Source organism: Cryptomeria japonica, chromosome 4 (genome assembly GCF_030272615.1).
Source record: "Cryptomeria japonica chromosome 4, Sugi_1.0, whole genome shotgun sequence".
Lineage (NCBI taxonomy): Eukaryota > Viridiplantae > Streptophyta > Pinopsida > Cupressales > Cupressaceae > Cryptomeria > Cryptomeria japonica.
Window position 1 is genome coordinate 577,570,849 of NC_081408.1, and position 11,554 is coordinate 577,582,402.

Sequence of the window (11,554 nt, forward strand, 5' to 3'; positions counted from 1 at the left end):
ACGTGAACATCCTCATTCTAATTATTCATGGTTATATCTGAAAATTTTGTTTCCTTAATTACATTTCCATGTTTGATCTTTTGCAAATTTTAGAGGTTAATTGCATAAAACCCCTAAAATTTTCTTTTTAGTAATTAAACTTGTGAAATGTTTAATTGTTAATGCTTGTTTCAGATCTACCCTTCTATTGCAAATTATCAATTCATATTTGTGCTTTAATTCTGAAAATTAAGTGGTTAAATGTCAAAGCCCTAATTTTTAAGACCTTCTTGATTCAACCTTCGACTGATAATTTCACTGATCAAAACACCTCCAAATCAGCTGTAACTTTGGATTCCGCAATAAAATCACAATATCTTTCATCCCTAAAAATTTGGAAAAAAATTGCGAGGACCGTGTGCACCCCGAGCGCCATCGTCCCCGACATTTTTTTCGAAATTTCGGGAGCTAGATCTTACTGTATTTTTCTGCTAAAATCTAGAATTTTGGCTGATTTTATCAATTTTAACCCTTTCAAAATTAAAGTCAAAGTTGGTCTAGTGATTGCTTGGATTGAGGCTTCTAATCATTCAAAAATCATTGAAATTGAAATTCCTATCAAAATTGTGTTCCTTATAGTCCTAAATCTGAAAAGTGTGTTGGTATTCATCCGAAATTTCAGTGCTTTATTCAAATTTTTGCAGTTTGTGGCTTTTGAAATTAAGTGTTTAATCGCAACAACCTCTAATTTCCGCTTTCAAATTTGAATTTTGCATGAAATCGAGTCAACTTTTAAATTTCAAAACTTGCATTGCTTTTGGCATTCTCTCTAAAATCATAAAATTCAAAATTTCAGTTTCCCCCTCCTTTTCAAAATTCAAATTTTACATTTTTCAACAATCTTGGTAGGGTTCAATTTTGAGATTACAACTTTAATTTGGCCTATCTACAGATCGTAAAATCACTCAATTTTTTCAGATTAGCTTTAAAATCATCATAACTTTCATCCCTGAAAATTTCGAAAAAAGTTGCAAGGACAGTGTGCACTCCGTTCACCACGGTCCCGGACATTTTTTTCGAAATTTCGGGAGATTGTCCTGATTGTATTTAACAGCTTAAATCTAGGAGATTGGCTGATTTTATTAAAATTTGCTACCTCTAAAATTCAAAATCTTCTCTCTCTCTTTAGTGCATGAGTTTTACGACAATAAGCCCTACTTACACTATTCCCGTTAGACGAAGCCTTAGAATTAAGTCCTTCCAAGGTTTAATTACTGAGGAGATGGAACCTAATTTGAATGGCCTTTTTAACGAGGACATGGGTAATTCCCCTAATCCTCTTAATGATGAAAAAGCTCTCCATGAGGTTTTTGTAGAACAACTTTCAAAATTGGATAACCAATTTGATGATTTTCGACAATGGATGTCTCAAGAATACCCTGATAGCGAAGCTCTTTCATTAATTGAGGGTCTGAAACGTATGGTTCAAAGTGATAAGAATGGAATTGATACTTTGCGTGGTATTGCACACATTGTGGATTCGAATGTGATGCCTATGAAGAGTTGTGCCCAAACTTTGGGTTATACACAACCTCCTACTCAAGTTAATCATTCTATTCCTTTGACGACTCCTATTGCTAGTATACCTACTTTTACATCAAACATAATGACTACTTCAATACAAGACATTCCTCCTATGATCACCAGTCATGGGGGCAATCCTTCTTCTTCAATCAACCCTCTACCTTCACTCAATCCAACTTCTTCATTCATTCCTTCAATGAGTGTTCCTATTATATCACCACAAATGAACATGACGCAAGGGGGCAATTTGTTTAATCATTCCATTCCTCCTTGTAGTGTTCCTCCTTTCCAATCATCTCCTATGACTAACTATCATAGTGTCCCACCACCTTACTCTCTACCTTCTTTCAATAACGTAACACCTCCATCACAATCTAACACGTCTAATATGAACTCTTCGACTGAAGTGACCATTAATAATCTTGCACAAACAAATTGCCTCTATGAATCAATCTAAGTTTAGTGTGCCGACATTTGATGTTGCGAGCCCACTTTCTCTTGACATTGTTCAAGCTATCCCCCCTAAACATGTTGAAATTCCACATTTGGAGCTTTATAATGGTAAGGGTGATCCTCTAACACATGTTAAGACCTTCCAAACAATATGTACCGATTTTGCTTATGACCAAAGGTTGCTTGCAAAACTGTTTACTAGAACATTAAGAGATAAAGCCCTACAATGGTATTGCTCGTTGCCTTCTTATTCTATTACTTCTTTCGAACAACTTGCAAATGTTTTTATTCAACAATTTCAAAACAATATAAGTCCTAAAGTTACTTTGATTGATTTAATGCATTGTAAACAAGGTGTTAAAGAAAAAGTGACTGATTTCATTGGTAGATATAAGCATTTGTATGCTCAAATTTCCTTTCCAGTGCCTGACAATGATATTCAAAGAATCTTTATTTCTAATTTACAAAAAGATATTAGAGAAAAACTCCTGTTTTCTGAGTTTACTTCTTTCCAACAGTTGTGCACAACTCTTCACAATTATCAACTAACTGTGAGTCAAATGGAACAAGCAAATCCTATGGCTCCGAGTGATAAGGGTGATAGTAGTCAACAACCATTTGGGAAGTATAAACCGAACAGAGAGTCCATTAAGTTCAATGAAAACATCATCAACAACAATGTGAATGCAGCATCAGGTGTGCCTCCTATTTCTAAATTTTTCAAGAAAGAAAGAAAGTTTACTCCTTTGAATGAATCATTGCATAGTATTATGAATAAGTTATTGGAACAAAATGTGCTCACCCTTCCTCCTATAAGGCAAATAGATCCTGCAAAGATTAATTCACCCTATTTTGATAACAAATCTTTTTGTCAATTTCATCGTCATCCTGGGCATGATACTGAAAAATGTTTTGCTTTAAAGGGTAGAATTCAAGATTTGATTGATAATAATACTATCTCTGTTTCTGGTGTGAATGATAAAGGCAACACATCTGTAGCTCCTCCTAACCAAAATCTTTAGATTTTTACTGATCCATTACCTTCTCATACCTCTAATGCGATTGATACTACTGATTCCTCTGTCTCACCTAATGATCTTGTGTCCATGACTCCGAATGTGATTAACTTTGTAGAGCAGCAGAAAATCCCTAAAGAACCTTCCATCACATTTGATTCCAGTGAAACTATCAGGGCACCTGATGGTCCTTTATATATAGTTGCAAAAGTCAAGAATACACCTTGCCGTGGAGTGCTTATTGATCCTTCTTGTATGGTTAATATTATTACTGAAGAATTTCTTTTTACTTTGCAATTGAATCAAGTGATCTATGATGAAACAAATGTGGTTGTGAAACTATTTGATGCATTTTATTCTCCTGCAATTGGTTCTATTACATTACCTATTGAGGTCCATAACAAATCCCTTGATGTGGACTTTGCTATTATTCCATTGTCCGAACAATTTCGTGTGAAGCTAGGCTATCCTTGGCTATCTTCCATGAAAGCTATTGCTTCTCCTATTCACAAGTGCTTGAAATTTCCCCATAATGGTGAAGTTGTTACTGTCAATCATAGTCTCTTTAAACCTGCTGAAAGAACTTCTAGCGTTCCTATTGATTACTTTTGGCCTAAACAATTCCAATCTCTTCCACCGCGAAGTGATCATCTTTTCAAATCTTATCAAAAGTGGAAAAAAGATATGATCCTATCTCTAAGTGAACCTAGAACACCCAAACCTAATATTCCTATCATTCTTGAGAAGGAAGTTCTTCCTTTGAAAGATAAAACCAATGTCTTTCCTCAAGAAGATTCCCAACCCATCCCTATGGATGTGACTATGCCTATATCTAATAAACTTCCTAAAAGTAGACCTATCCCTCCTCGTCATGATGGACTTGGTCTCCTTCCTAAACCAAATATTCCTCCCTTATATGGAGCAGTTCCTCCTCCTTCCTCTTATGGAGAGAAGAGACCTTCCTCTTCTCCTATTATTCAACCTAAGAGACCACAACCTAAACACCCAAGAGATAAGGATGAGAACATTCCTCCTCCTCACTCTTCTCCACTTCCTACTAAGACTAGACGAAATCGTTCTGCACATGAACGCCGACGAAAGCGTCGTCTTAGAGCTCAGGCAGCTACTTCTCAAACTTTGCAATCCCCAAAAACACCTTCAGCTAGTATTATTCCATTTTCTCCTCAGTCGATGATTGAGCCGAAATCTCCTAAACATATGATGCATGATGGTCTTGATCCTGTGCGAGTTAAAGATCCTATTTTTATAAATCTTGATGATGATATAGATGAAAATGTTATTCATGATGAAAATGTTACTCCTATTCATTCTGATAGTGAATATGAATATGTTGATGTTGATAACCATCTATCTAACGAATTTTCTAAAGCACTTATCCTAGCTCCTAGACAAGAACACCGTGGCTTGGGATATGAACATAGCCCTTGTTTGGATCTTGTGATAGCTCCATCTGCTGTGTTGGATGTTCCTCCTCTAGCGTGTTTACTACTTTCCCGAAATATTGATCAGCAAGATCGAGGGGTAGATGATGTGCTAGACTAGTTCATTAGCATAGCAGACTCTCTCCTCCTCCCTTTTGTTACTTCTTCTATGTGTTATTCTCATTTTTCTATTTGTTGTCCTTAGTGTTGTCTACTTGAGGACGATGCAAAGAATTGAGATCTCTTTTGGTCTCTCTCATGTTGACTCAAAAGACACATGTGTTCCCTTCTTTTAGGTGACCTTCCTTGATTGGGGAATGAAGAACAATTATGCATACATACATATGATATACATGAATTATCATACAGCATACTGACCCCGAGGAAAGCGAAGTCACCTTGTGCTTTGTGTTCTGTGTCTATTATCCTTGGGCTTATCTCACACTTGGGGGCTAAATCCTTGTGATAATGTGCTCCTTTCTCATTTCTTATATGTATCACTACCTTAAAGCAATCACCCCTGGTGAGGCGTGTGCGATCGCTTTAACGTAGGGGGGCATACATCCCGTTCATATCTTTTCAAGATACTTGAAAATTTCTTGACAAATTTAGCTTTGCCTTGAAAATTTTTGATATCTTTCTTGCATGACTCATAGTGAGGGAACCTTACTACTGACAGTCATGGTTCTCCCTCGTGATCTTCCCTTTTACTTTTTCAATCGAAGTCGTAAGACCCTTAGTCCACTGGAGGCTTGGTGTATCTTGCCTCCTTGATGTGGTGAAAGTTTTTCAATGTTGTTTCCTTGTACTTTACCGAAAGTATGAGCGTACGCTTATACTCCCGCTAAAGTGGGAGCTAAATGTAGCATCCTAAAATTGCGACACTTGCAATTTCGACTACATTTGGGTCTTCACGATGGCGATGCAACACGGAACCTAAATGGAGACCCCGAAACTTGTTCATGACATCAAAAACTGCATTTTTCAGCACCCTGGCCTAATCCACCTTGCACCCTGCTATCCCGGGAGGTGGGACCATGGTGCCCAGCGCCCTGGTCCTTCCCCAGGACCATGGCGCCCAACGCCCTAGTCCCTGGCCCTATTTTGGGCCCGGTCTCTTATGGGGCTTCGGGTCTTTAAGTTTGCAAATTGGAAAATAATGTTTCCTGGTCAACCTAAGGTCGGGAAAATCAGTCTATCAGCCCTAATTGACAAGTATATAAACTAATTTTCCTCTCCTAGAAAGGGGGAGAAAGAGGAGGACATATGTGAGCAAAGGCGCGAAAGCGATATTCAAACATTCAAGCATTCAAGCATTCCTTCAAGCAATTCAGCATTCTAAGTCTCCATTCAAGGCTAAGTGTTGCATTCAAGACAAGGATTCAACCATTGAAGAGGAGATCACTTACAACACATTACATACTACATACATTACACCTTTGCATGTAAGATTACAAACATTCTTACAACAAGGTATCAGTACTTGTTTACATTACAAACATTTACATTTACAGCATTCTCATTTCTTGGTTAATTCCAAAACCAGGGTTTGACCTAAAGGCAAACCCCTCATCCCTAACCCCCCAATCGTCCTCTCTTTTCTGTGTGTAGGTTGTAGGTATGCGGCTGTAATTGAAGATCTGGAATCCTTGTGCAGAGACGAACAGATCCCCCTTCGTTTCGCGGATTTTTCGGAGGACCGTGTGCACGTCGGGCGCCATCGTCCGGTCAACTTTCACTCAAATTTGCAAAACAGCACCGTCTCGACATTTTACTGCTAATTCCAGGTCCGCAGCTTCATACCATATCCCTATCTCTGTTTATAATCGAATCTTTCCTACTTTACATGCATTCCTAGTTCAATCATTCTATCTACATTTCTTTAAAAAAGAGGGTATCCTTGCTATCACAACCCTTGAAACTCATTTAGAATCCAATCCTGGATTGTGTGGGATTGGCTCTTGTGGGTTTCAACCCCTCTTTTGAATGTAAAGTCTCTCCTAAGTGAAAACCATCAACCCTAGTGACTCTCCCTTCTCTCTCCTCGGAGTTGGGGAGGGGAGAACGACTAGGGTTCGATTTTTCCACTTTACAGATACAACAAGTAAAAAGTGGAAAACTTCTCAGCTGCAAAAATCTATTGTTGAAAATGTTAAGAAAGGTTTGGTGAACATTGATAAAAAATCTCGAACAATAGAAAAGATCATTTCAAGAAGAGTGATGTTGGCATCTTTAAAAAATGAAAGAATGCCTCAAAAAAGACAAATATCTTCACTATCATCTGAGTTTGGTTTTAGTAGAAGGACAATATCAAAATATGTGAAAAGGAGAAAGACTTTGGATGATACTATCTCAAAAAGGAATTGGGAATTATGTGCAGATATCCTCGTTCTGGTAGGATTGAAGATGTTGTTAGGAATTTGGTGACAAGTTTCTGGAATGATAATACTCGTCCTTCATCAAATAGTGGAGATGTTATCAAGCATAGGATTGGCCCTGATCGTTATGATCTCCATGTAAAACTTTGGTTAGACACAACAAAATATGAATTGTATGTGTTGTTTACTAAATCAAACCCTCATATAAATATTGGGCAAACAATGTTTAAAAGGTTAAGGCCATATTATGTGAAGGTAAACAAAGTCTTTCAAACTTGTTATTGTCGTTATCACATTGAATTTGATCTATACTATTAGGTGTTTTGAAAGATTAGAGAAGATAGTGATAGTTATGAAAATTCTCCTCCTAAATGAACAAGTCAATTCATAACATCCATCTTATGTGATAAATCAAATGATAATGCAACCAGTCAAATAGATTACATAAAAGGAATTTGTGGAACATGTGGGGATTTGGCTAAATTGCCTTTGAGAGATGAAGATACTGACATGATGAAGATGGTAAATTGCAAGAGTTGCAAGTACAAAAAGTTTGAAACAAAATTTGGAAAGGAATCTACAAGGTTAGATTATGTAGAAGAGGAGATACCTATTGGAACATTTATGAAAAAAATGTGTAAGTTGATAAAACCATACATATCCCATGGTTTTTTTGCCAAGTGGAAAGTAGAAAAAATTTAAACATTAAGAGACTCTTTCACACTTGGAACTATTCTATCAGTAGTGGACTTGGCAGAAAATTACTCTTTTGCACATCAAAAAGAGATTCAAACAGAGTATTACTTTTCAAAGAAAATTGATATTATGGTGCATGTGTGTTATCGACATGCACAAATGGATTTGGATAGTGTTGACACTACATTTGAAAATTGTGTCATTAAGAAAGAGTACCACTTATATATTAGTGGTGATAAGAAGCATGACACACTTTTTGTACAACATTGCTTTAATATTATTTTTGAAAATTTGAAAGAGAGAGGCATAACAATAGTTAAACATTTTGTTTGGTCTGATGGATGTGCAACACAATTCAAATATTCCAGGCCATTTTATGCACTATGTAGATATCATCAAAGTGACAAAGTACCATATGTTTGGATTTTTTTTAGAGTGGGCATGGAAAGGGTGAACATGATGGTACAGGAGCTTGTATCAAACATGCTCTAAGAAAGCATCAAATAAATTATACAGGAGATCGTATAGATGATACACATGATGTTGTTGAATGGTGTAAGAAACACTTTGTGCAGCCAAATTATCCTAGTTCATCATCGGGAACATACAGGAACATTTCATATAGAGTGTTTTGGGAGATATCAGGTACGTGATCTCTTTTCAAAAAAAAAAAAAAAGTTCAAACTATAGATAAAAAGGGAATTATCTTAGAAGCAAATTAAATTAAATTTAAATGTTTAGTTCATTTTTTCACAAAGATGTGAACATACACATGTACATTTTGCATATGTGGATAGAAGATCAATGCATGGATGCAAGAGCATGGAGAAGACAAGATCTTTGCATTGTGTCATGAGTACAGATAATCACCCATGAACATTGTACACTGGGGATTATTCATGATTTTGTTCTAATTGCATTTTAGAAAACTATGTTAATTGCAATAACCAAGAGCTTGGATATGTTAGCAAATGGAATTTGGTGCAACTAGTTGTTACTGACACATACGAGGAAAATGAGGATGAAATATTTGAAGACATTCATTTGATTTCTACTGATTATGACCATTTTTCAGGATTGATTAAAAAAGGTATGTATGCATGTACGTGTATGTAGCTTTAAAATTATATATCTTTTAAAAATGTTGCAAGTTTTTATAGAGTACATTGTATTTATAAGTTTTAATTTTCCATGTAAATTCGAATTGCAAGAGATATTTTTGCAATCATAGCAGAAGTTGGAAATATAGAAGGTGTTGGTTATTATTTATTGCCTTACACAGAAGAGAGAAAAAAGTTAACTAAATCTGAAATTAGCAATGGAATGTCCTTTCCCATGGGTTTGAACGGATTCATGTGTTTTAATTAATTTATTTTATGCACGCCCATTTTTTTATTTTTGTACACTTTCACAAATTTTTGAACCTAAACGAATTTGTTGTTTCTTATACATGTAGGCTCAGTTGTACTGCAAGGGACATATTTCAAACAAGTTAAAATTGTTCAACGTGAGATTCATTTCACTGAATATCAAATTGACAACAAGGTATATTAGTATAGCCACTTGGTCATTGATGTTGACCTAATTCTTCATATAGTTCCACGTCGCGGGTGGTCTCAAAAGTGGAGACTAGATAGTGAAGATCATGAGAAAATATTAAGTGTTATTGAAGAGTAGTCTGAACCACTTGATGTGGTATGAACTATTTAGTACACCAAAGTACATGTGTTTGAACCCATGAATTGAATTAATAAGACTTTAGAACTTTAACTTTTTTGAAACTTGGATAAATTATTAAATACATTAAAGTGTTTGAATTTAATACATGTGATATATATATATGGCTTGTGTGGACCATATTATTTAGTTAAATATGAAATTGGGATGTATGACTAATGTACATGTTAAATAATAGTACACGTGTGTATGTAGAGTAAATTGGGATGTAGATGAGTTGAAAATGTCTTAAGGGGACATGCACAATTAGGATGTATATATCTAATTTTAAATGCACATGCATAATTTGTAAGTTGTTAAAATAATTTAGCATGTATGTAAAGTAAATTAGGACATGTATTCATTTATTTAAAAATGCATTTGTATGAAATTTGATATTAAATCAGGACATGTGTGTAAATTTGAATAGGTCTTAAGGGGGTCACATGTACAATTAGGATGTATATATCTAATTTTAAATGCACATGCATAATTTGTAAGTTATTCAAATAATTTAGTATGTATGTATTTAAGTAAATTAGGATATATTAATTTAATTAAAAGCATTTGTATGAAATTTGATATTAAATTAAGACATATATGTGTAAATTTGAATACGTGTCTTAAGGGGACATGTACAATTAAGATGTGCATATATATAATTTGTAATTTATTTAAATACTTTAATATGTATGTAAAGTAAATTATGATACAATTAGATATTAAATTAGGACATGTATGTATAAATTTGAATACATGTCTTAAGGGGACATGTGTACAATTAAGATGTATATATATCTAATTTTAAATTTATATGCATAATTAAATGTACATCTAATTTACTATATATATATATATATATATATATATAGTAAACATCTAATCTATATTCAAAGTAAAAGTAAATGTACATCTAATTTATATTCAAAGTAAACATCTAATCTATCTACACATGATCTCTCTCTCTCTCTCTCTCTCTCTCTCTCTCTCTCTCTCTCTCTCTCTCTCTCTCTCTCTCTCTCTCTCTCTCTCTCTCTCTCTCTCTCTCTCTCTCTCTCTCTCTCTCTCTCTCTCTCTCTCTCTCTCTCTCTCTATATATATATATATATATATATATAAACACATGTGGAAATGGTTCTAAATCTAAAACATATATAATAAATGGAAGATCTAAATGTATTATAAATGCCAAACATATAAAGTATATCAAATGTATATATAGAGGTAAACAAACAACACATGTCTGGGAAAGTCTATATAAAGTAAGTCTAAATGTAACAATATGTCTATGAAAGTCCATGTATATATAAAGATAAACATGTGTACTATAGCCCGACACATACTAGAAAGTGGCAGATGGGTTTGAATCATGTCGGCCATGAATGGAGCGACCCTCTAAGTGAGAGTCCTGGTCTAATGGATGTCCAATCGACCCCTGCAAAAGTAGAATATAAATTAAATATCTCTACATGTATGGATAATAAATTATCAAATAGACAATTAAAATATATTGTAATGTACATGTCCGAAATCCATAACCAACCTGTCCACTAGCAGGTGTAGCATCGAAAGAATCTAGCCTACACACATGCTTTGAGCTCAAGCTAGGATTGACATGAGGTAACTGTTACAAACACATTTTAGGATTAGTTTGATCAATAAATGCTACTATAGTTAAATTATAAAAATTGTATCCACTAAAAATATGCATGCATATATCGACGTTTTTATTTATCAAAAATTGTGTGCACATGTACCTATGTATCAGGAGGTATAGTCTGATCATCTCCTACGATCATATCAGCCACATCACATGTGCATATCTCTCTCTGACAGGATGAATGAGTGAGGAGTGTAAGGGGCTATGTAGATGATAGGGCATCGATGAAGTGTTTGATGCTAGTAGCATATCCATATACCCAGTCTGGCCCAAATCTCGTAGTTGTTTCTTAAATGAATCAAAACCCTCATCTGCGATTACGACATCATATGGTCATAATGGTTCATATAGTGTCCTAAGGGGTCATATGGTGTCGTTAGGGGTCATATGAGGTCCTCAGGGGTCACACATGGTGTTAGAACACTGTATGACCCCTTAGGACACCATATGAACCATAAGGACATCATATGGTCCTAATGGTTCATATAGTGTCCTAATGATGTCCTTATGGTTCATAAGGGGTCATATGGGGTCCTAAGGGGTCACACATGATGTTAGAACACCATGTGACCCCTTAGGACACTATATGAACCATACGGACATCATATGGTCCTAATGGTTCATATAGTG